Source organism: Herpailurus yagouaroundi, unplaced genomic scaffold (genome assembly GCF_014898765.1).
Source record: "Herpailurus yagouaroundi ecotype Mexico unplaced genomic scaffold, PumYag 142, whole genome shotgun sequence".
Lineage (NCBI taxonomy): Eukaryota > Metazoa > Chordata > Mammalia > Carnivora > Felidae > Herpailurus > Herpailurus yagouaroundi.
Genome location: NW_024412397.1, coordinates 17,333,799 through 17,358,317, shown reverse-complemented (window position 1 = coordinate 17,358,317; position 24,519 = coordinate 17,333,799). Strand labels below are relative to the sequence as shown.

At 48.0% G+C, this 24,519-nt stretch overlaps 1 long non-coding RNA gene across 1 annotated transcript; it reads left to right on the top strand.

The window, feature by feature from the left end:
- The first annotated feature begins 3,816 nt into the window (after positions 1-3,816).
- LOC121032872 (uncharacterized) lies at positions 3,817-23,291 on the top strand. Its single transcript, XR_005791568.1, has 5 exons — positions 3,817-5,046; positions 5,301-5,411; positions 8,191-8,255; positions 20,046-20,161; positions 23,092-23,291. It is a non-coding gene; the product is annotated as an uncharacterized LOC121032872 (long non-coding RNA).
- Positions 23,292-24,519: the final 1,228 nt, after the last annotated feature.

The following is a 24,519-nucleotide window of genomic DNA, read 5'->3' as shown; positions in this document are numbered from 1 at the left end:
AAAAAAAAATAAAAATAAAAAATAAAAATAAACCCCCAACATCCAGAGTCAGACATGGTTAACATTTTGGGTTATCTTTTTTTTTTTTAATTTTTTTAATGTTTATTCACTTTTGAGAGACAGAGCGTGAGTGGGGGAGGGACAGAGAGAGAGGGAGACACAGAATCCGAAGCGGGCTCCAGGCTCCGAGCTGTCAGCACAGAGCCCGATGCGGGGCTCGAACCCACGAACTGTGAGATCACGACCTGAGCTGAAGTCAGACGCTTAACTGACTGAGCACCCGGGCCCCCCTCGGGTTATCTTTACACAAGTGTCATTTTAAAACAATGTCGTACAGTGGATGCCGCTGTATGCCCTCCTTTCATTCCCTGGCAAGCTGACTGGCGGGAAGGGCCTTTTACATGCCGCTGGACAACGTGTTGATTGGCAATGCTTTCAGCAGGCTATTTGGCATGAGTATCAAGAATATTTTCAAATCATCACCCTTCAGCCCACTAACTCCGTTTCTAGGAGTCTGTCTTCAAAGAAAAATCAGATGCATGCAAAAATTTATTTACAGAGACTTTCGTTTCGGTGTCGTTTACCAGAGCCAAAATTATCAACCTCGTAAATGTACAAAATGTATGGGGAGTGTTGTTTAATAAACCGTGGTTATTTGTGAGACGGAATACCCCGTGATCGTCAAAAATCACGTTTTCGAAGAATGTGTGCTGGCGGTGAAAATGTTCCTTTTGACAGTCCCTCCGCGCCCCGGGACGCTTGTCTTATAGCAACATCCTTCTTCTGATTCTACTGTAAGCCTTCGGGATGCTGTGGGACCAGTGGTCTTTCCTCTCTACATCCCCCGCAGCATTCATTCTCTGTACCAAATGTTTTGGTAGTTTGCTTTTTTTTTTAATGTTTATTTATTTTTGAGAGACAGAGCATGAGCAGGGGAGGGACAGAGAGAGAGGGAGACACAATCCAAAGCAGGCTCCAGGCTCTGAGCTGTCAGCACAGAGCCCGACACGGGGCTCGAACCCACAGACCGCGAGATCGTGACCGGAGCCAAAGTCGGAGGCTCAACCAACTGAGCCACCCAGGCGCCCCGACAGTTTGCTCTTTTTATGACTATTTATTACGTATTACTTCCACTTGCTGTCTTTCATGGGTGTGTATTAGGAACGCATGTCACGGGTCCATGTGTGCATGGATGTGCATGTACATGGATGTGTAAGACGGACAGAGAACTCAGGACAGTAAACCCACTGAGGGCATGGGCCACGAGCTCCACATCTCTGTCAGTTCTTCAGTTTCGGCTTGTCTAAATCCCTCTAAACTCCTCTTCCTCGATTCTGTTCCAATTCCACAAATCGGTGTTTGAGGATATACAGTAAAGCATTGGATTGCGAGGAACTCGTTCTGGGAGTCTTCTGCAAGACGAGCAAACATTTCTAATGACTTGATAAACGAGCGATGTCTTGCAACACGAGTAGTATGTGAGGCCGAGGGTCACATGATCACAACTGAGCCAATGATTCTTGAAATTCACTTTGATATACAAGTGCTTAGGATTACCAGCGTGTTTCTGGAATGGATTATGCTCGCAAACCAAGATTTTCCTTGTACTTCCCTCCCCAAATAGGCTCTCCTTCCTGCGTTCCCAATTGCTATGATGGTATCTCCTTTGGGCAGTCAGATTCAAATTTCCGGAGCCACTGGCCATCTCATCCTAACACCGTTGGGTTTTTTTTTTTTTTTTAAGTCTTTGCATGTGGCCTTCCACTCCCGAGGTTGGCATGCCAGACAGTGAACCTATCACTTCCCTCCAGAACAGCTAACTCTCTTCGCTGGGCCATCCACTTACAGCCTCTCGTCCCTTCAAACTACCCTGTGTCCAACCACTCATCTAAGTTATTTTTATCCTGTCACCTCCACCCAGAAGCTTTCAGTGGCCACTTTTAAATGGCCATTATTAAAGTAAGTGCTAATTTATCCTGGCACATAGGTCCCTCTTTAATTCAATCCCAACCCATCCACCTTGTTTTTTAAATATGAAACAACTTCTTACTTGATATCCCTGCCTCCTGTCAAAGGAGGCACCAATCCCCGGATGCATCCTATGCACCGATCCCCGGATGCATCCTATATTCTCACAACTTCTCCTCTTGCCAGCTGGGCCATTTTGGGTAATTTGCACGACCTCTTCAATCTCAGCCCCTCATCTACAAAGTGGGCATAATACTAACAATATCTTCTCTAAAGGACTGTGGTGAGAACAAAGCAGATGAATGAATGCGACAACGGTCATTGATGTGTTCAGTTTCACCACCGGGACAGAGGCTGGCAGGACAGCCCCCAGCTGCATCAGGGAGCATCAGCTGAGGTGGGTCCCTAAGGCTGGAGGATCTGTTTCCAAGATGGCTCCCTCATGGGGCTGGCCAGGTGGTGTTATTGGCAGAAACCCGACCGGGGCTATAGTCCCGGAGCCCAGATGATCCTCCACTTGGACTTTCCATGTGGTCTCTTGTCAACTGGGTTCTAAGAGAGAGGCGGAAATTGGCAGTCTTCTTAAACGGTAGGCATGGAACTAACTAGCACAGCGTAGCCTCCATCATACGTATCTGTTAAAGCAGTCACGGGCCAGCCCAGACCCACGGTGGTGAAGGCATAGACGCCACCTCTCCAGGAGGGTGAGGTGCGTGCCTACTGGGGAGGCAAGAAGCCGCGGAAGCCGTCTCTTGAGACGAGATACCACCGTCCGGTCTTTGCGATCCCATCTCGTCTAGTGGAGACACTCAACAGATATTAAACAATTCCTCAACTCTTATTTTAATTCCAATGTTCTTACCACAGGTTATATTAATTTCAGGTGTATAATATAGCCGTCCAACAATTCCGCGTCTCACGCAGTGCTCATCACGACAGGTGCACTCTCGATCGCTTTCACCTGTTTCACCCATTCCCCGCCCCCACCCGCCCTCTGGTGACCAGCTGTTTGTTCTCTAGAGTTAAGAGTCTGTTTTTTGGGTCGTCTCTCTCTCTCTCTTTTTTCTCTTCCTGCGCTCATTTGTTTTGTGTCTTAAATTCCACGTGGGAGTGAGATCACGGGGCTTGTCTTCACGATTACTGAACCCTGAAGGCCTGTACCTTGCGTCTGTCTGTCAAACAATCACTTGGATTGCTGTCTGGAATTGTGAGTTGACTTTTCCCCTGGGTTCCGGTTAGTGAGGACATTCCAGCTACACAGTAAGCCCTTTGAGGGCCAGGCTCCCGGCTACAAGATACATTTTTGCATTCCGCCCACCAGAGATGTCCGCGGAGTTAAGTGCCATAAACGTGCAACACTTGATTTATTTTCTCCTGACAGCCCCAGTGCTGAGAAGGGAACCTAAGAGCCGCTTTTACTGAATTTTTGTACAACACCAGACTCCCTAGGCTCCAGGGAAAATTCAGAGAAACAGTCCCTTTGTTCTCCAGCCCAGTGCAGAGCCCGGCCCAGAACCTTCCACAGGGGGAAGTTCAGGGAGGAGGCTGCAGACTGGAGGGCGTGTGGAGGAAATTCCATTCTAGACCCTCATTTCCGAAACTGCTCTGTGATTAGCCCGGCTTTGTGCTGGCCCAGTCCAGAGGCCGGGCCCCTAGGTCATAAAAGCACCAGGAAAATACAAACGCAGCCTCTTTACAGCCTCAAACAGGAGGTTAAAGGATTTGCTTTGTTGTTTGTTTATCTCTCAGACTGAAGCCAATTATTCCTATTACTTTTTTTTTTTTGTAACTTCACTACAGAAACTTAAGTTCATTTTAAGTATTTTTAAGTTCATTTCTTCTCAAAAAAAGGGCCTCTGCCACACATTTTTTTTTTTCCTTTGGTTCCAAGGCCTCAAGCCAGGTCTCGGTGACAGGGAGGGCAGGCCTGGGGTCACATGTCAGAGGTCAGGGGCCCCCTGATTGTTCCCAAATGTGCTTCCGAGTAACCATAGATTTGAACTTTGCATTGTTGTGGGGGCCCTGGGGAGAGAGAGGCCCTGGGGGAGGAGAGAGACCCTGGGGGAGGCCATCTCGGCAGTTCAAAGGCGGCCTGCTCCGGTTTCACTTGGCCCACTGTTTCCATCCCTGAGTCCTCCCGAACCCAATCCCGGTGGGGCTGCCGTGGGTGGGGGTGGGGTGGCACTCGGGACGGACATTCCGCGTAACCCAAAGCCGCACATCTCACAGACTGATGGTGCCTTCAGAGCCGGAAACACTCAGGATTAGCGTCAGAGGCTGAAAATTCCCCTGACTGCTTCCTCAAGTCCCAGAACGCTTGCCCCAAAGCCGGTAAAGGTTGCTCCTCCGCCCAGAACCAACCCCTCGGTCCCCACTTCCCGGCCCAGGCAGGGTTCTTTGTAAAGTGTAGCTAAACGCAGGGCACTGAGGTTCAGAAAATGAACCCCAATGCTGGCTTTACCCAAGGGTAGTGGGTGTTTGCTAGATCACACAAGCTGAAAGGAGGTAAAAGATCCCAGACCATCCCCCCCAAAACAAGTGTCTCCACTGATACCTGAAAATCTACCATAACCAGGACGTAAATTTATATCTGTTGATATGGAAGAGTGTATAAGAGATATTGTTAAGTGCCGAACACAAGCTACAGCTACTGTATGGCCCCAACTATGTAGGAGATACACACGGGAGCAAAGTCAAAGATGACACGTCAAAATGTTGGTAGTCGTACCCCTGACGGGTGGGACTTCGAGTGATTTTTTTTTTTTTCCTTCTATTTTTCTGCATTTTAGAATTACACCACCCGTGTATAGACGAGGAAACCGAATGTTCATGAATCATTTCTTTAGTTCAGTGTTTTTTCAAATTGTGGTTAGAAGGAACCAGCGTCAGACTCGGGAAGCTCGCTGAACAGGAAGGTCCCTACGTGTCAGTCGGACCTACTGAGCCCGAGTCTGGAGAGGCGGCCTGACCGACAGCATTGGAAGCACCCTCCTCCAGGCCATTGTCAGGGAATGGTCCACCCAGGCGGATGTTTGCTTTGCCCAAAGGGTTCTGGCTCCGGCTGGTGAAGCATTCCAGGTGTGACCACTCAACCCCACGGCCCGGCTCCCTTTCCTTGCCCCCTTTCCCCCTCTCCGCCTCCTTTCTCTCCGACCTCAGGAGCCAGAAAGGGCCTATCCGCCCAAACGGAGCTCGACCAAACCCTGGCTCCTCCCCTTGCCCTTGACCAACAAGAGCCCACAGACCGAGCCTCTCTCGGTATCATCCTCCCCTCCTTCCCTTGACGTGGTCTTCTCTTGGCCTCACTTCCCTTTTTTTTTTTTGACCTCAAGGGCTGACGGCACAAGCTGATTTGCATAAGTGCCAAAGTCAAGTCAAACTGAAGCTGTAAACCAAACGAAGTAATTATGCCAGCGGGCCGCGTGGAGCACGGAAGCATCTCGGTGAGCCTGACCCGCCTCCCTGATAGACACGTGATCGTAGCTTCATTACTGACCCTCTCTAGTCTTAGTTTCCTCCACTGTAACATGGGGAGAGTCAAACCTACCTCACAGAGGGGTCGTTCCAGGGTTTAAGGAATAAGGTCATGTGTATATGCAGAGGGCCCGGTGCATGGCAACAGGTACCCAACAAAAGTTGCTATTACGGGGCGCCTGGGTGGCTCAGTCGGTTAAGCGTCCGACTTCGGCTCAGGGCATGATCTCACAGTTGGCAGGTTCGAGCCCTGGGGCCGGCTCCGTGCTCACACCTCAGAGCCTGGAGCCTGCTTCGGATTCTGTGTCTCCCTCTCTCTGCTCCTCCCCAACTCATGCTCTCTCTCTCTCTCTCTCTCAAAAATAAATAAACATGTAAAAAAATTTAAAAAAAAAATGTTGCTATTGCCAACCTACCCTAAAGAACTCTCGTAGAAAGTCTGAGACAGGCTTCCCAAACTCCCCGGGGAACTGAGAAATAAAGCACAGTATTATAGTCTTCCCTCCCAGATATTTCAAATTCATCCCTCTAAGTGAGGCCCCAAACTGACACTTAGCAATTACACCCGGTGATTTTTTTTTTTTTAATTTTTTTTTTTCAACGTTTATTTATTTTTGGGACAGAGAGACACAGAGCATGAACTGGGGAGGGGCAGAGAGAGAGGGAGACACAGAATCGGAAGCAGGCTCCGGGCTCTGGGCTCGGGGCCATCAGCCCAGAGCCTGACGCGGGGCTCGAACTCCCGGACCGCGAGATCGTGACCTGGCTGAAGTCGGACGCTTAACCGACTGCGCCACCCAGGCGCTCCTACACCCGGTGATTCTGATCGCACCTTGCATGCAGATAGTCTCCGATCACACGTGGAGGAACACGAGTCTAGGGTTTTCATCAGCAAAACACAGACAACGGCCGTTACCAGCTCCCGTGCTTAGGCAGTTCACGCTTGAGTAGTCAACCATCCACACTGCACAGCACACGGGTCGGCTGAGCTTTGGCGGATCGAAGCTGGGCCCAGCCTGCCATGGTTCCAGGCTGGGGTCTGGGTCCAGGTCTGATCCACACATCTTTCATTTTTCTTGGACCAGCAGGTGCCCCAGGCATGTTCTCCCGATGCCACACTTCTAACATTCCACCAGCCAAACAAGCACATGGCTCCCAAAGTCAGTGGGGAGAGGGGCAGGTATTATTTTCTGCCTCAGAGATGTGAATGAAAAATAAAGCCTTGCTTCTCTAAGCCAGGAATCCACAAATCGGCCCCCAGTCTGTTTTCGTTTGCTCCACAAGCTAAGACTGACTTTTACATTTTTTAGGAGTTGTAAAGAACAACAAAGTGCTTAGGAACAGAAACCGTATGTGGTCCACACAGTCTGTTTACTATCTGGCCCTTTAAGGAAAAAGTTGGTTGATTTGTACTGTAAGCCATCAAAATGTCAAGTGTTCTTTTGTTACACAGCGTTACTGCATATAGGTGAACAATGTCATATTTTTGTTTGTTTTTAAATTAAGAGGGATTTCGTCTGACTCTTGACCTCAGGGTTGTGAGTTCGAGCCCCATGTTGGATGTAGAGATTGCATAAAAACATACAAAAACAAAAAACACTACAACTATAAATTAAGAGGTATTTAAAATGTTTCTAAGCCATGGGGCAGGAGGGATGGAGAAGAAGGAGGGGAATCATTGAAAATACAGAAGAGGAGTGCCTGGGTTCCTCAGTCAGTTGAGCATCCAACTCTTTTTTTTTTTTTTTTTTTAACGTTTATTTTATTTTTGGGACAGAGAGAGACAGAGCATGAACGGGGGAGGAGCAGAGAGAGAGGGAGACACAGAATCGGAAGCAGGCTCCAGGCTCTGAGCCATCAGCCCAGAGCCTGATGCGGGGCTCGAACTCACGGACCGCGAGATCGTGACCTGGCTGAAGTCGGACGCTTAACCGACTGCGCCACCCAGGCGCCCGAGCATCCAACTCTTGATTTCACCTCAGGTCAGGATCTCACAGTTGTGGGATGGAGTCCTGGGATATTCTCTCTCTCTCTCTCTCTCTCTCTCTCTCTCTCTCTCTCTCTCTCTCTCAAAAATAAATAAAGATTTAAAACCAAGAAAGAGGGGCACCTGGATGGCTCAGTCAGTTAAGCATCCAACTTCGGCTCAGGTCAGGACCTCATAATTCGTGGGTTCGAGCCCTGTGCTGACAGCTCAGAGCCTGGAGCCTGCCTCGGATTCTGTCACCCTCTCTCTCTGCCCACCCCCCCCCACCCCATTCATGCTCTATCTGTGTCAAAAATGAATAAACGTTGAAAAAACAATTTTTTCAATTAAGAAAAAAATAAAACCGAAAAAGAAAACACAGAAGAAAGGAAAATTAAAGAAAGGAGAATGGGTCTTGGAAGAGAAGGTTCCTTAAGGAGGAAGGACGATGGTGAAAATGGGCTGGGATCTGGTCAAGTGGAGAGGGTCGGGTGGGAGGGGTAGTATCGAGGTATGAAGTGATGGTCAAGGAGGAAGAGGACAAGACAGGCTTATCCAGGGGTAGGAATACCCAGCTACTGGGTGTCAGAGCAAATCTGCTGAAGAGAATCCTGGTGTCCTTGTAATAGAGTGCCGAGGGCTTTCCAGTGGACCTTCCAGGAATTATCAGACTGTGGGGATGTGCACCTTGGATTCTTTCTGACTGCCTAAGCTATGTAACAAATCCATAGGGAAAGAAGTTAAGTTGTGGAAAACTGACACGACAATTTTCCCGTCCGTAGGGATGCGCAGAATCCCATTCATGGCAGCGCGGAGGAATCGTGTGCTGTGGAGAACAAACATCTCTGTGAGTCAAATCCCCATCCGAATCGGTTTCAACATCTTACTGACGTCCACACTGACAGTGGATGAGTTAAATGGAATCTTTTGACGCACGTCTATTTCATAGCTATGAAAGTCATTATTTTACCATTTAAGACGATTCTCTTTTAGCAGATATCTAACGTATCTCACTTGACAGTCTCTACGGCCCTGTGAGGCCATTACCGCTGTCATTGTCATACCCCCATTTTGAGGATGACACCACTGAGAAACTAAGAGCTCAAGGTCACGCTAGCAGAGAGTGGCAGAGCAAGGCAGGAATTTCGGGGTCTTCTGATTCTGATTTGGAGTCTTCTGATCTCCTATTCTTTCCACTGTTGAGTTAAACCAAAAAAGAAAGTGGCACCCCATCACATTATTCATTTGCTTGTCATCGATGAGCACAGGAGCTGTGACTTAGCAAGCAAACGGTCCTTGCATTTTGGGTCGTGATGGTTCGCTTGCTGATGCGGGGAAAGAAGCCCCAACCATGTAACTGCTTGCCCTGCCTGAAGGGGGCAGCACTTGAACTCAATGGGACCGCAGGCGAGTGGTTACCAGCGCCGAGAGGCAACTGGTCTCTACTGACTCTTTTCGTCCCTAACAGATCATCAAGTCAAAATTCTCAATAGCTCAGTGTCTCACAAGGACTTTCCAAAGTCTTATTGTTTTATTTCAGCCACAAATAAATGCTCCCCCGCAGGTATGTTAGCATTTCGGGGGTGACTTCGCTCCGAAGCCTCTGCGTTTTTCTCAGCAGGATCCCTTGCTTTCCAACATTCCGTGAACACCTAGGGTGGATGGGCTAGTTACAAATGTCACCTGCGTCACAGTCCCTAAGCCCTGTAGCCAGTCCGTGCTTGTTTCCCAGAGAAGGATAATAACGTTAGCGATACAAATATGAAAACAAACAAAACGGGATCTCCCCCTGGGGTAGTTGAGTCTGAGGCAGAGACTTTCAGGCAAACCGGCAATTACGACCCAACACGGCCATCAAGAGTTGGTGAGAGCGTGGAGAAACCAGCCCCAGCGTGTTGGAGAGGATCATGGAAAGTTTAATGGTGCTAGGGTTCGCACTGACACTTGGAGGATAAGCAGGAATTTTCCTGGAAGAGGGAGGAGGAGGTGCCCAGAAGCTTCTAGACAGAAGTGCAGGTACAGGGTGTCTAGGAGGCAGAAAACAGTCCGGAGTGGCTTACAGGAGGCAGTACGTAGGGAAGAATTCCAAATATGAAACCAAACAGGTGGTCAGGGACAAGTCATGGCAGACCACGACGAGGAAACTTGCCTGCAGGCAACAACAGAGATTGTTGTTTATTTCTTCGTGGTCCGAGGTCTCCGGTCCTTTACCATGATCTCTTAGATTGGGAAGGAAGAGGGCGAATGTCCTGCGACTCTGAAGGAGATATGCACCGTCATGGTAAAAGCAAAGTGTTAACGCGGCAAATTACCCGGCAGAAGCCAGTAGGTGTCTTTGCCCGCCTTTTACCGAGGTCTTTGGAGGAGCTGACTGGAAGGACGCAAATGACTCCCTTGGAAAGTGATGCTTCTGGGGACCTCTCAGGGCCACACTTAATCGCGAAGTCCCCTTCCCTCTCCCCACGTGCCACGGCCCAACCCCCACCCATCTCTGCCCTCCCCACCTCTCACCCTTCAGAGAAGGCAGAAGTCTGCAGTCGGTGTATTTCCCCTCGCTGACATCCCCATCCACCAAGGGTGCTGGGGAAGAGTCTGCAGAGACAAAAAGAAAAAAAAAAGAGGAATTCTTCTGTTCCCAAGAGAGAGCCTGCCTCAGCTGGCTGGAAGTTTCATCTCCCCTGGGTTCCCAAACATGCCTTTGATTTTTTCAACGTTTATTTATTTTTGGGACAGAGAGAGACAGAGCATGAACGGGGGAGGGGCAGAGAGAGAGGGAGACAGAGAATCGGAAACAGGCTCCAGGCTCTGAGCCATCGGCCCGGAGCCCGACGCGGGGCTCGAACTCACGGACCGCGAGATCGTGACCTGGCTGAAGTCGGACGCTTAACCGACTGCGCCACCCAGGCGCCCCCATGCCTTTGATTTTTAACGTGCTGCCTTTTTGTTAATTACTGTGGGAAGGAAACAGAATTTCGGATAACTGGGCAGTAGCCGCATTTTTTACAGCAAAACAGATAGAGTCTACGAGTAGCACCTATGATAAACACTGGAGAGGACAGCCCATTAATTTTCAGCAGCAAGGGGGCATGATAGCCGCATCTCTTCTCCTTAAGGAAATTTTCACTTCTTGATTCCTTTTCTATTGATTCGGATGTCAAAAAGCGAGGCGGCTGTGCATACCTGTCCCTCCAGAGAGCGCCTGGGGGCCCCAGGATCATCTAGATGGTGGGGTTTGTTACAGCTGGAGCCGCCCAGCTCATTACTGACTCTATGTAGCATCACTGCCCTCACACACTGCCCTCTTCTCGGACCATCTCCGTAGTGAATCTTGGGTAACAAGTGTTACAGATGTAGCCAATTAAAACCACGCCTTATTTATTAACTCAATTCGGTAGCTTAGGCTTAGCTGAGCTCTCTGCCCTAGGTCTCACAAGGCTGAAAACAAGATGTGGGTTGGGCTGGGCTGGGCTCTGAGGAAGGAAAGATTTCCAAGTTCGTTGAGGTTGCTGCCAACATTCAGCTCCGTGCAGCCGGAAAGCTAAAGTTCCCATTACCTTGCTGGCTGTCCGTTAGGGGTCACTCTGAGCGCCTAGACTCTACTCTGGTCCTTGCACATGATCCCCTCCATCTTCCAGCTTGCAAAGGTTCATCAAACCCTTCTTATGGTTTCTGTTTCTCTGACTTCCCCTTTTGCTATCAGCCAGGTAAAACTCTCTGCTTTTAAGGGGCTTGGTCCATCCAGATTGTCTCCCTTTTGATTAACTCTAAATCAACTGATTAGTAACCTTAATGACACCTGCAAAATCCCTTCCCATCCCGTCCCACCCCCACCCCCCCATAATCAGGGCATGGAATCTTGTCTTATTCCCAGACCCTGGAGTAAGGACAGGAAGTGGTGGGGGGGGGGGGACCTTTTACAATTCTTAACACAAGGGTCTCAGAATACATGCAAGGAGGAGGTAGAAGGATCTCACCTGTGCACCTCTGGCCACCATCCCCCCTCCCCACCTTGGCCAGACAAACCCTGACCTGGCCTCCTGACCTGCTGATGGCTGTGGACCTAGCTGGGCACCATGATCCTAGTTTGGGCATCTCACATACACAGTGACAGGAGCTGAATATGTCCCAGACCACAGATGATCACTTCTACAAATCCAGAGTTTACCTTACCCACACACCCATCAGACACACTCGGACATTTCTCTCTCTTAAATTGAGACAGGCTGGTCAATGGTCTTTCAGCTTTCAAGGATGCCCATCTCAGGGCCACCTGGCTGGCTTAGTCAGTAGAGCCCATGACTCTTCATCTCAGGGTTGTGAGTTCGAGCACCACATTGGGCATGAAAGTCACTTGAAAAAAAAATTTTTTTTAATTTTTAAATGTCCATTTCTCGGGGCGCCTGGGTGGCGCAGTCGGTTAAGCGTCCGACTTCAGCCAGCTCACGATCTCGCGGTCCGGGAGTTCGAGCCCCACGTCGGGCTCTGGGCTGATGGCTCGGAGCCTGGAGCCTGTTTCCGATTCTGTGTCTCCCTCTCTCTCTGCCCCTCCCCCGTTCATGCTCTGTCTCTCTCTGTCCCAAAAATAAATAAAAAACGTTGAAAAAAAATAAGTAAATAAATAAATGTCCATTTCTCCTCCCCAGCCACATACCCTTGGGTGTGCGCTTGGACCTGCCTTGGAATGGGGCCCTTGCTTAATAGTAAAACTTTTCCTAGGTTTTTTGGCTTGTGTGTTTCTGAGCAGAGGTCTCCATGCATCCCGACCTGATACCCTTTTTCCCCGTGTCATGTTTTCTATCCTGCACCAGGGTTCCATCCCTTCTCCTCTCTTCTGCACCTGTGCAAAGTCTTTCCTCTCCCTCCATTTGAAGGTAAGGGCATCTCCCACCCCCCCCCGCCCCCCCCCGCCAGATGCCTCTATTTCTTTTTCTCACCACAGGCCTCGCTCGCTCTATCCCAGGCACCTGGTGGCAGCTGTGTGTTCACGGAAGAAATGAGTGAGTGAATGAATGAATTGGCGGATGCTTTTCTAATCGTACACTATCGGTACCGTGGGGCTGCTGTTCGGTTATCGGATCATTCGTTTTTTTCATCGCTCGTCCCTGGGAATACAAAGATGAATAGATAAGCGTCTGCTCCTGGGCTACTGACGAACTGGTGCTCAGGGGAGTCTCTGGAACATTCCCCTTAGGGATAGCTCTGGCAGCCCAAAGGCGTCTATAAATTCAACATCTAGGAGTACAGGCTACTGTCAAATGTAATCGTTAAGACGCCAGGTCTGCCATTCCAAGAGCGATAGGATTCCTTTCTTTTGTGAAATACAGCATTCTCATTGTTTTTCACTAAAAGAGACACTTTAAATTTGCTTCCCACCAGGTTTGGAGCTGGTGCCTAATGTGGCTGAAAATGTTATTGAGCCCAGGGAGGAAATCCAATGCCCGGGGGCTGCCCGGCTGAATGGCAGTCTTGTTTCCAAGGGCATTCTCCTTTGTCTGCCTAGGCTCTCGAATGACATGTTTGGACACAAAGCCTCTTAGGTAGAAATGACTACATTTGCAGGCGTTCTAATTTGGAGTGAGGTTTATTTTTCCAAAGTCTTGTTGCAAGATGAAGCGTCAGCGACATTTTACAGCTGAGTGGCAATTCTCATTTGGAAATAGGTTTTATTATGATATTTATTAGCGTTCTTGGTTTTTTTTTTTTATTTTTTTGCTTTTTTTGTTTTTTTGGTTTTTTTGTTGTTGTTGTTGTTTTTGAAGTTTTCTCTTTGAAAGACAAGCATCCTGCCTTGAAATTTTCCAGGGAGGCTTTCACTTTCTTTCCGTCGAGGTCATTTTCTTAACCTCTCAGAGATATTTATCTTTAGTTAAAACCTTTCTGGGCAAGGAAAGCAGAGAGGAGACAGTTGATAGGGCCTAGGAAAGTCAGAATCCTTGGGGAATTGGGGCAAAGCGAGGCTATTTTCCTAATGACTATTATTCTCAGCCCCATAGATTAAGTGGTTCCTTGGCCATAAAGGCAGGTTTGGGCCAAAGGTCCCGGGAGCATAGGAATCAGGCCTTTTGTATTTGAGAGCCAGTGTGTTGGCCCCCCCCCCCCCCCCACTCACCAACTGCATTACAGTATACATTCTCATTTTCCAAATTCTTGATGTTCTAGCATCCGGGGACTTGCTCACCGGGGGTCTAGCCAATCCTGAAGGAGAGCAAACTACCCTCCAGGGAGCACTCCTTTCACATGCAAACTAACCAAACCAGAGTCTGGATTCCAAAGCACCCCTCTGTATGGCGCTTGCGCTCCCGAAGACGACACTCCTCCACCCAAGTGTCCCAGGGCCCGGGCACCAAACCGCTGGCGACAACCTCTGTGCTCCAGAGCCTGTGGAAGCGCTCAAACTCGCCATTCCTAAACCTGTCCACACTGCGTACACCGCCTGGCTCATCCCTTCCAGAAAAACCCCAGTAAAGGCTCTCCTCCATGCTTTCACCTTGCCCTTCACGCCTCCTGCCCGGTCCTGGTGGTGCAGCGTCCCTCCTGTTTCTGGGGAATTTGCAAGTGGCTGTCTCTTTAATGCCAGTTGTCTCCTCATCTTTTGGCCCCGTCGCCCCTGAATAGTAGCACCATCTATGTTTTTAAAACACCAGCAACGCTCTCCGCCCCACCCCCACAAAGTGAGAAAGAAAGAGAAGGAAGGCCAAGACCTGTAATCACTACTTCAGTCCAGAAGAATCTGTGAAGAAGGGGGGGTAGGTGACCAGTATTTTCTGACTCCGGACATTGTCTAGGTCAGCTTCGTCAAGAGCTTGTAAAGTGACACTGTATCAATCTCATTTTCGTGAGGGGCAACTAAGACTCAGAGAAGTTAAATAATTTGTCCAAGGGCACGAAGCCACTCTAGTAGGCAAGAAGGCCAAGTTTAACTCATTTTTGTTTCATTAATCCTCAATGCCAAAGCCAACCCAACCCCGAGCTTTTGGTCTCACCCCCTGCCATTTATACCCCCACCTTCTGTGGGGATTCCTTCTGGGTTCTATTCCAAACCAGCTTTGCTGTTTACCAAATCCCCCAAAACCCGAGGATGGAGATTTATGGCACTGTGCTTCCGTCTAAAGGTACTTCAAACAATCAGTCACTGATTTTTCCAGAGTCTCTGCCATACCCCTCTTCTCTGGGTTATCTGCAATGAGTAATGAGAACGATCCTGGGCAAGACATGATCTGCACATGGGGAACTTACAATCCAATCTGGGCTAAACAACGACCACAGGGAGAGCGAGACCAGGGGACCACAGGGGACAAATTAATGAGCTGCCAAATCGTGTGGCCCACAATGTGCAAGGAGAAAGAGGGCAGGAGAAAGTGAGGACTTCCTGGAATAGGTAAAGTTTGACTAGGACCTTAAAGGATGGGGAGAAGTTGAGTAAAGAAAAAAAGAATTATTTTTAGAGGGTATGGCGGTTTCTAAAAACTAAAAATATCGGGGCGCGCACCTGGGTGGCTTAGTCGGTTAGGCTCAGGTCACGATCTCACAGTGAGTTCGAGCCCCGCATGAGGCTCTGTGCTGATAGCTCGGAGCCTGGAGCCTGCTTCGGATTCTGTGTCTCCCCCTCTTTCTGCCCCTCCCCTGCTCATACTCTGTCTCTCAGTAATAAATAGACGTTAAAAAAATTCCAAAAAAAACCGCTAAAAACAGCATAGTCACATAGCCAGCAATCCCGCTTCTGGGTACGCACCCGCAAAAATTGAAAGTAGAGACGCAGAGAGATATTTGTTTATAGCAGCATTATTCACAAGACCCAACAAGTAAAAGCAACCCAAGTGTCCACGGATGGACAAATGGACAAATGGGGTGTCTATCATCATTCGGCCTCCACAAGGAAGGCAACTCGGACACCTGAGTGAACCTCCACGACATCGTGCTAAGTGAAACCAGCCAGTCACAAAAGGACAAATACATTAGATTCCATTTACATAAAATAGATTCATAGAGACAGAACGTGGAATGCTGGATGCCAGACGCTGACGAGAGACGAAAACGGAAAGGTGCAGACTTCCTGTTCGGGACGACCAAAGGGTTCTGGAAATATAGCGGCGATGGTCATGCACCATCGCGAACGTACCTAAGGCTGCTGAACTATATACACTTGGAATGGTGAAAATGGTAAATGGTACGTTTATTCTACCACAAGAAAAAAGTTTTTAATTTTTTTTTTTCTCTATCCCTGTACGTCTCAAAGCTTGGAAATATTTGTTCACAAGGGAGATTTTCTCAAACGTGATGCGTGCTCCTGCTCTCTTAAACAGAGCATAGCGATCATGACCTAAACATCTCCCGGGGGTCAGCATGGTCGGCTGGGCTGAAATACAGGCGGTTCTGAAAGTCGGTTCGATGTGTTACCAAAGGCACTCACCCTGCCTGCCTGTCCACTTCTTTGTCCGGTGACCGGTATTCCTCTGTCTCCTCCCTAGTTTCCTGCATCTAGCAAGGTCAGCATTTCCTTTCACATCTGTTGTTTTATGTTCTAAATCTACAGCAAGTGGAGAAAGCAGCGAGGCAAGCGGGCTCCAGTGGGGTGCGGTGTTAAGAATTTTCAGGCTCCTAGGGGCGCCTGGGTGGCTCAGTCAGTTAAGCGTCCGACTTTGACTCGGGTCATGATCTCACGGTTCATGGGTTCGAGCCCCGCGTCGGGCTCTGTGCCGACAGCTCAGAGCCTGAGGTCTGCTTCAGATTCTGTGTCTCCCTGTCTCTCTGTCCCTCCCCCTCTTGTGCTCTGTCTCTCTCTCTCAAAAATAAATATTAAAAACAAAAACAAGGGGCGCCTGGGTGGCGCAGTCGGTTGAGCGTCCGACTTCATCCAGGTCACGATCTCGCGGTCCGTGGGTTCGAGCCCCGCGTCAGGCTCTGGGCTGATGGCTCAGAGCCTGGAGCCTGTTTCCGATTCTGTGTCTCCCTCTCTCTCTGCCCCTCCCCCGTTCATGCTCTGTCTCTCTCTGTCCCACAAATAAATAAAAACGTTGAAAAAAAAATTAAAACAAAAACAAAAACAAAACATAAAAGAATTAACAGGCTCCTTACAAAGCAGGTGGGGCCTCCGCACCAGCCCTGTACCAACCATTGTCGTGCAGGCACCGTGGCCTCAAACCCAAGTCCCATGACTCCCAAGCATTGGTGAGCCCTCACTGCAGTGGAACAAGTCCAAATTCACCTTGCCATCTGACCCCAACCTATTCTCCCAGCTCATTGCATGTACATCCCCCACACCCCCTTTATGTGATATCCATGGTTCCTTTCATAACCCAATACTCCAGGGACTGGCATAGCCCCAAATTCTCCCCAAAGCTTCTCGTTCTTCCTCATTCTCACCCAAGTCCAAATTCAAATACCACCTTGGTTGGCCCCATACCAGCCTGTCCCCAGGCTCTCTCCCAGCCCTGAATTGATCACTCCCTCCTCAGGATCCCCAGTGTATTTATTCCTGTCTTGGGCAGTCTTTGCATTAAGAACTGGCTGCTTGTGGGACGCCTGGGTGGCGCAGTCGGTTAAGCGGCCGACTTCAGCTCAGGTCACGATCTCGCGGTCCGTGAGTTCAAGCCCCGCATCGGGCTCTGGGCTGATGGCTCAGAGCCTGCAGCCTGCTTCTGATTCTGTGTCTCCCTCTCTCTCTGCCCCTCCCCTGTTCATGCTCTGTCTCTCTCTGTCTCAAAAATAAATAAAACATTAAAAGAAAAAAATTAAAAAAAAAACAACAACTGGCTGCTTGCTCAGAAGGAGGCTGTGGGCAGAGCAGGCACGTAGACATGTACAGGGTCATATGCGACACACCAGATCCCGGTGAACGGCCTGACTTTCCCGCTATAAGACAGTGTCTTTGTATCCCAATGTCTTGAATAGGGAGGCATTCAGGAACTGTTTATTAAATTGAAATGAATTATTGAGAATACAATACAGATTAAGCATCTAAATTTAGATTACCTGAAAAAATAGATAAGAGGAAATTGTATCGGAACCACTGATTAACCAAACTTAATCCAATTCATGTTTATGAACCTAGAGATCCTTTCAGCGTGTGAAAGTCTAATTAATGAGTTGGAAAGACATTTTGAGGCAGAAAGAACACCCATGCCCCTTCTTACATGTACCAAGCCCCTTTGTACCTGTCCCAGGTAGGAAAAGACATGGTGTCAGTAAACTTGAAATTCCCTTCCCATGAGTTTTTCCACTTTTCCGTCTTCACAAGGTGCAGGGGATCCCAAGTGTTTCAAAAGCAAAATATTATGCATGTATCTCTACTGTAGACAGCATCACTTTGGATTATTACTATTCTTCTTGGTTAAAATTTCTTTTTCCCCAGCCTGACTAAACTCCTTAAGAGCAGGGGCACTGTGCCTGCCACACGATAAGTGCTCAACATATTACTGAAGAAGTGGATGGATGGATGGATGGATGGATGGATGGATGGATAGATGGATGGATGGATGGATGGATAGGTGGATGGATGGATGGATAGATGGATAGGTGGATGGATGGATGGATGGATGGATAGGTGGATGGATGGATGGATGGATGGATGGATGGATGGATGGATAGGTGGGTGGATGGATGGAAGGTTGGATGGATAGATGGATGGATGGATGGATGGATAGATGGATGGATGGATGGATGGATGGATAGGTGGATGGATGGATGGATGGATGGATGGATGGATGGATAGGTGGATGGATAGATGGATGGATGGATGGATGGATGGATGGATGGATAGGTGGATGGATGGATGGATGGATGGATAGATGGATGCACGACAGACAGACACATATTTTATTTTCAACAGTTGATATGAACTCTTGCCTTTCTTACCTCCCCCACAGGCAGAATGACAGCTCCATTTCTGGGCTAAGCAGAAAGGATGGGCCAGCCTGAAAACTAATGTTTTGATCCTTTTCACAGTTGCCTCCTTAGTACATCTTCCTCTTAAACAACATTGGCCCTTGGGTGTAAGAAAAAGGAGAAGAGGAGATCATTTTGCTCAGTGTTCCCACCTGTTCTTTCCAAAGTAGTTTTTATGAGGAGTATTTTTTTTTAAGTGTATTCATTTTTGAGAGAGAGAGAGAGCGTGAGCAGAGGAGGGGCAGAGAGACGGACAGAGAGAGAGAGAGAGAGAGAGAGACGCAGAATCCAAAGCAGGCTCCAGGCTCTGAGCTGTCAGCACAGAGCCCGACATGGGGCTCGAACTCACGAACTGCGGGATCGTGACCTGAGCCGAAGTTGGATGCTTAACCGACCAAGCCACCCCGGTGCCCCTATGAAGAGTATTTCTAAAGTTTGATTTCATTTATATGTTTTTAAATAGGTAATGTGCTCACAAGATGTAAAATTCAAATGGTTGAAAGGGATACAAATGAAAAGTTCTATCCGGTTCCCATCCTCAATATAAACATTGACTATTCTCTTGGGTTTCCTGCTACAGATCATCTTAGCTTATAAAGGGAAATCCATACTTTCTTCTTTTTTAAGCAAACGGAAGCACACCACATCCCACCTTTTCTCAACCTTGGCTGTACATTAAAATCATGTGGGGGGGGGCGCCTGGGTGGCGCAGGCGGTTAAGCGTCCGGCTTCAGCCAGGTCACGATCTCGCGGTCCGTGAGTTCGAGCCCCGCGTCAGGCTCTGGGCTGATGGCTCAGAGCCTGGAGCCTGTTTCCGATTCTGTGTCTCCCTCTCTCTCTGCCCCTGCCCCGTTCATGCTCTGTCTCTCTCTGTCCCAAAAATAAATAAACGTTAAAATCATGTAGGGGGAAAAACCATTTGGGGAAGCTTTTCAGAAAGCTTTAAATCAGAATCTCTAGGGGAGGGACTGAGCCATCAGTATTTTTAAAAACTCCCCAGGTGTGCATCCCGAATCAAGAAGGACTGCCTACACTTTATTCTGCAGCAGACTTTTTTGTCTAACAATATGTCTTCTAGATCTGTCCACACTAGTCTGTAGGAATTCCCTTTTTAATTTTTTTATATTTACAATGTTCTAAATATTTATTTGTTTTTGAGAGAGCACGAGCAGGGGAGGAGCAGAGAGAGAGGGAGGCACAGAATCCGAAGCAGGCTCCAGGCTCTGAGCTGTCAGCACAGAGCCTGACACGGGCCTGGAACCCACAAACCATGAGATCATGACCTGAGCCAAAGTCGGACACTTAACTGACTGAACCACCCGGGCGCCCCTATTTTATTTTTTAAGTTTGTTTATTTACTTTGGGAGAGAGACAGAGAGTGAGTGGAGGTAGGGGCAGAGAGAGAGAAGGAGAGAGAGAATTCCAAGCAGGCTCAACACTGTCAGCACAGAGCCCGATGAGGGGCTCGAAGTCACAAACTGTGAGAACTCATGAACCCTGAGATCGTGACCTGAGCCGAAGCCAAGAGTCGGACGCTTAACCGACTGAGCCACCCAGGGTGCCCTTGAATGCTTTTTCTTTAAAGGGCATTCCACTGGATAGCTGGAATACGAGGGCATTTATGAGTATCAGGTTGTTTCCAATATTTTGCTCTTACAACAGTGCTGTAATGAATAACATTTTACACTTATCATTTTGTGCAGATGCATATATATCACATATATTGCAAATGACATATACCTTATATGTGCAGGATAAAGCCCTACAAGTGACACTGCTGAGTCAAAACACAAGGATATTCACCATTTTGCTACATATTTGTGATTTTGCTGCGCATGATTTTACTGAAGACTTCATCCTAAATATTTGGTAGGTATCACTAGCTAGCTGCCCTGTGAGGATTAATTATTAAACCAGGTTCACAAAGAGTTTTTAAAGTGGAAAAGTGTGATTGCATTTTAGAGCCATATACACCAGGGCGTAACTACTATACTCAGGCTTAAATTTCAAAAAGTGAGTACAGATTGGGGGTGCAGATCTTTTCCGTAGTTAGGGTTACCAGTGCCTTTCCTGATATGGATGGTTGGCGGCTCGGTTTCTTGTTCTTTCTTGCCATTAAAGAGTTTTGTTCTCAGAAAGGAAACAATATGTGCTCTTTGATGTGGCTCGGGGAAAAAAGAGGCCAACACCACATTTTAAAATGCTTTGTGAAACGGCTCTTTAGAAGAAAGGGCTCACAGAGAGCTACGGCTCAAAAAAGGGAAGGTTTTTAGAGCACTTGAAGAAGTTCTGACTCTAGAGGAATTCTCGTATTTAAAAAAAAAACAAAACACAAAAGCAAATCATGGAAAATGCAGACACAATTATTCTCTCTCTGATGGGACTCACTCTCCAGCCCCAGTGGATCTTCTCTTTGAGGAGATGACAGAAGACAGTAAATGAAGCCCTGAAACAGAAACACCCTTGTGCAAAGGCTTGTGTTTCTAGGAGCAAAGAACAGGAGCCCTTTGGGAAGCTTCCACGTTTTTCTTTTTATTATTTTTTTTTAATCTTGATTTATTTTTGAGAGAGAGAGACAGAGCCTGAGCAGGGGAGGAACAGAGAGAGAGGGAGACACAGAATCCAAAGCAGGCTCCAGGCTCCAAGCCGTCAACACAGAGCCCGTCGCGGGGCTTGAACTCACGAACTGAGCGATCACGACCTGAGCTGAAGTTGGACGCTTAAACGACTGAGCCACCCAGGCGTCCCGAAAGTTTCCACATTTTTAGATGGTTGAAGATTCTCGCCTGTAACATTCGTCTCTCCTGCTTTCTCCTCCTCCTTTGAGAGACAGACAGACAGATAGACACAGAGAGAGCCAGAGACAAACACCAAGAAAGAGATGTGCAGATAGATACAGGGGGAAACAGAGAAAGATTTTCCTTTGGCTATGACATGTTTTTAAAATAGCTGTCAAGACAATGCTGAAAGAAATGGACCGTAATAAAACAGGTCATGTCCATGTCAGATTGAGTTTTATGGTATTCCTCTATTTCCTGAAGAAATTCAAGCATCATTAGTCTTTGAATAGTTTATCAGTCGAGGTTGTTTGATAGCACTAGAAATTGACTCATGAACTGAAGGCCAAAAGGTGGGGGGGGGGGGGTTGTTTCAGTGACACCGAACTGCTCACAGAGTTGAAAGCAGGAGCCAGGACCGATCTGGGGAACACCGTGCCAAAGGCTCATAAGGAGTTTCTATTGGAGATCTTGCCATCACGTGATTTTTTTCAGACTTCTAGAAACATAATCTGGTTGGTTTGGCTTCATCATCGGCCCACCTCCTGCGGTCAGGGGCAGCTGGGGCTCACACCAGGGAGGGTGTGGGAAGTTGGGAAATAACCCCTGAGCCCCCAGCCACTTATGCCCATGGATATTGGATCTGGGGGAAATAGCGATTCAATACTGAAATGCTATCACAGCTTAGGACTTTGCTCTTCCTGAAAATGCTTAGGAGTCTGATTAGGATTTGGACTGGACAAAGCAGTGGCAGAAGTCCCTTGCGAGACGGAGGGCGTACTGAACACGCCTCAATCTCCTGGGCCACGCCGATCATTTTTTAAAAGTGGGCACATAAAAAGCAGGGTGCAGATAGTTGCACGCCCGTGCTCACAGCAGCATTATTCGCAGCAGCTGAAAGGTGGAAACAACTCAAGTGCCCACGGACAGATGGAAGGATAAACAAAATGTGGCACACACACACAGTGGAATATTATTCAGCCTTAAACAGGAGGGAAATTCTGACAGACGCTGCAGCTTTGTGAGATAAGCCACTTACTAAAGGACAGATATTGTATAATTCCACTTACACGAAGTCCCTAAAACGGTCAGATTTTTAAAAATTTTTTTATAAATTTTTTTTTTTAATTTTTTTTTTCAATGTTTATTTATTTTTGGGACAGAGAGAGACAGAGCATGAACGGGGGAGGGGCAGAGAGAGAGGGAGACACAGAATCGGAAACAGGCTCCAGGCTCTGAGCCATCAGCCCAGAGCCCGACGCGGGGCTCGAACTCACGGACCGCGAGATCGTGACCTGGCTGAAGTCGGACGCTTAACGGACTGCGCCACCCAGGCGCCCCTATAAATTTTTTTTAATGTGTATTTATTTTTGACAGAGAGAGAGAGAGCGTGAGCTGGAGAGGGGCAGAGAGGGAGAGAGAGACACAGAACCCAAAGCGGGCTCCAGACTCTGAGCTGTCAGCACAGAGCCCAATGCGGGTCTCGAACTCACAGACCGTGAGATCGTGGCCTGAGCCGAAGTCATTCGCTCAACCGACTGAGCCACCCAGGCGCCCCTAAAGTGGTCAGATTTATAGAGACAGCAGGTAGAAGGGTGGTTGCCAGGGGCTGGGGGTGGGAGGAGAGAACGGTGGGGGGCATGGTTTAACAGGTGGAGAGTGTCAGCTGTGCAAGATAAAGAGGGCTCTGGGGGCACCTGGGTGTCTCAGTCGGTTGAGCGCCCGACATGGGCTCGGGTCATGATCGCACAGTTTGTGAGTTCAAGCCCCACATCGGGTTTGCTGCTGTCCGCGCAGAACCCGCTTCAGATCTTCTGTTCTCCTCTCTGTCTCTCCCCAGCACACACTCTCACACTCAAAAATAAATAAAACATTTTTTTTTCTTAAAAAAATTTCTGCAGACGGACGGCGGTGACAGTTTGCACAAGGATGTGAATGCCACGTGTGTGCTTAACGCCACTAATCGTGCGCTTAAAAAGGGGTGAAACAGCAAAAGGTAACGTCCTATATCGTTCACTACAGTACGAAGAAGGAAGCAGTGTCTGAAAGCCGAGATGCCAGCAGCATGAATAAGGAGTGTATAAAGGACGTGAAATTAAAGTCTGTATTTCTAAACAGGGCTCCCTTTTCCGTGGCGTTCTTTCTGCAAGGGGTTGCCTTGGCTGCTTCCAAGCGTTGTACTTGATCATTCTTTAATTTAGAGAATAAAAAATTCATGAGTTTTAAAGAAAGACGTCAAAGGCAGAAAGTGACTTCTTTTTTGTATGCGTTACAAGTCCAGCTAATAATCCGAAACCCCCCTGCACCCACACAGGCTTTTCATACTGGATTGCTCTGCAGAGCCCCGGGGGGTGGGGGGGTGGGCGGGAATTAAAACTTTATGACCCAGAGCACTATTTCGTTTCCTTTCTAAACTAACCTCAGGAAAGGCCACCCACGCAGGCTTGTGCAGACAGAGCAAGACTTAACTATGAACTGAAACAACCGTACTGCTGCTTCCTCTATGGTGAAAAAACAAGAGAAGAAAAATGCGAAAGCAGACCGAATACAATTGAAATACATAACGACTGCTGGTTTTCGTCTTAATAATTTACAGTGGGTGAAATGGTGAGGTTATCGATAGTCTTTCGTGAGGTGACTTCAAAATGATACTTATTACCCCTCTTTCTGGTTTGTTCCTTCGCCACTTATTGGCCCTGCTGCCCAGAGGACCTCCCAGCCCTCCCCGTCCTGAAACAATTCACATCCAGCAAGATCTTCTCAAAAGTCTTTCTATAAAAAGTCTTTGCTATAAAGTCCTTTTGGCTCTCCTCAGATCTCTTCCTCCAGTGAACAGCTAGGACGCTAATTACTTTCTTTTCCATGGCGCATAGGACTTGGGGCTATCAGAGTATAATTTTCAAAAAGCTAAAAACCCGACTCTCAGACAAATATAGAACGAACACGTGTCAATTATTTATGTAGCGAATTCACGAGGGTGCTAGGAGGATGGTAAAGCCGATTCAAAGGAGAATTCGATGAACAGATGTCTGAGTAGTCTGTCAGGAAAGACATCCTAAAATAAATGTTCAAAGCTACAGACTAAACTGGTTAGTGGCCTATGGGCCAAGAAAGCTATAACCTCTGGAGTTATCCTCCCTCGTCTTGGAAATCTACAAGTCTTGGAAATCTACAAGTTAACGTGTAGCTTCGGAGAACTTGGGCATTCGTTATCAGCAGATAGCACCACAAACAACAGTACATCTCCTAAAGAATTAAATAAAATTTGGGAGGACCTTGGGCTGGACACTGCTCCCCTATGCTATTGAAAGGATGTGCAGTCATCCTTTTACCTTATATCAAAGATTTTGAATCCATTTTCTTGGCCAGGTCAATCACTCCGTTTTATAAGAAGAGACGGAATCTTGGAGAGATTAGCTAACTTGCCCAAGATCGCACAACTGGTGAGGA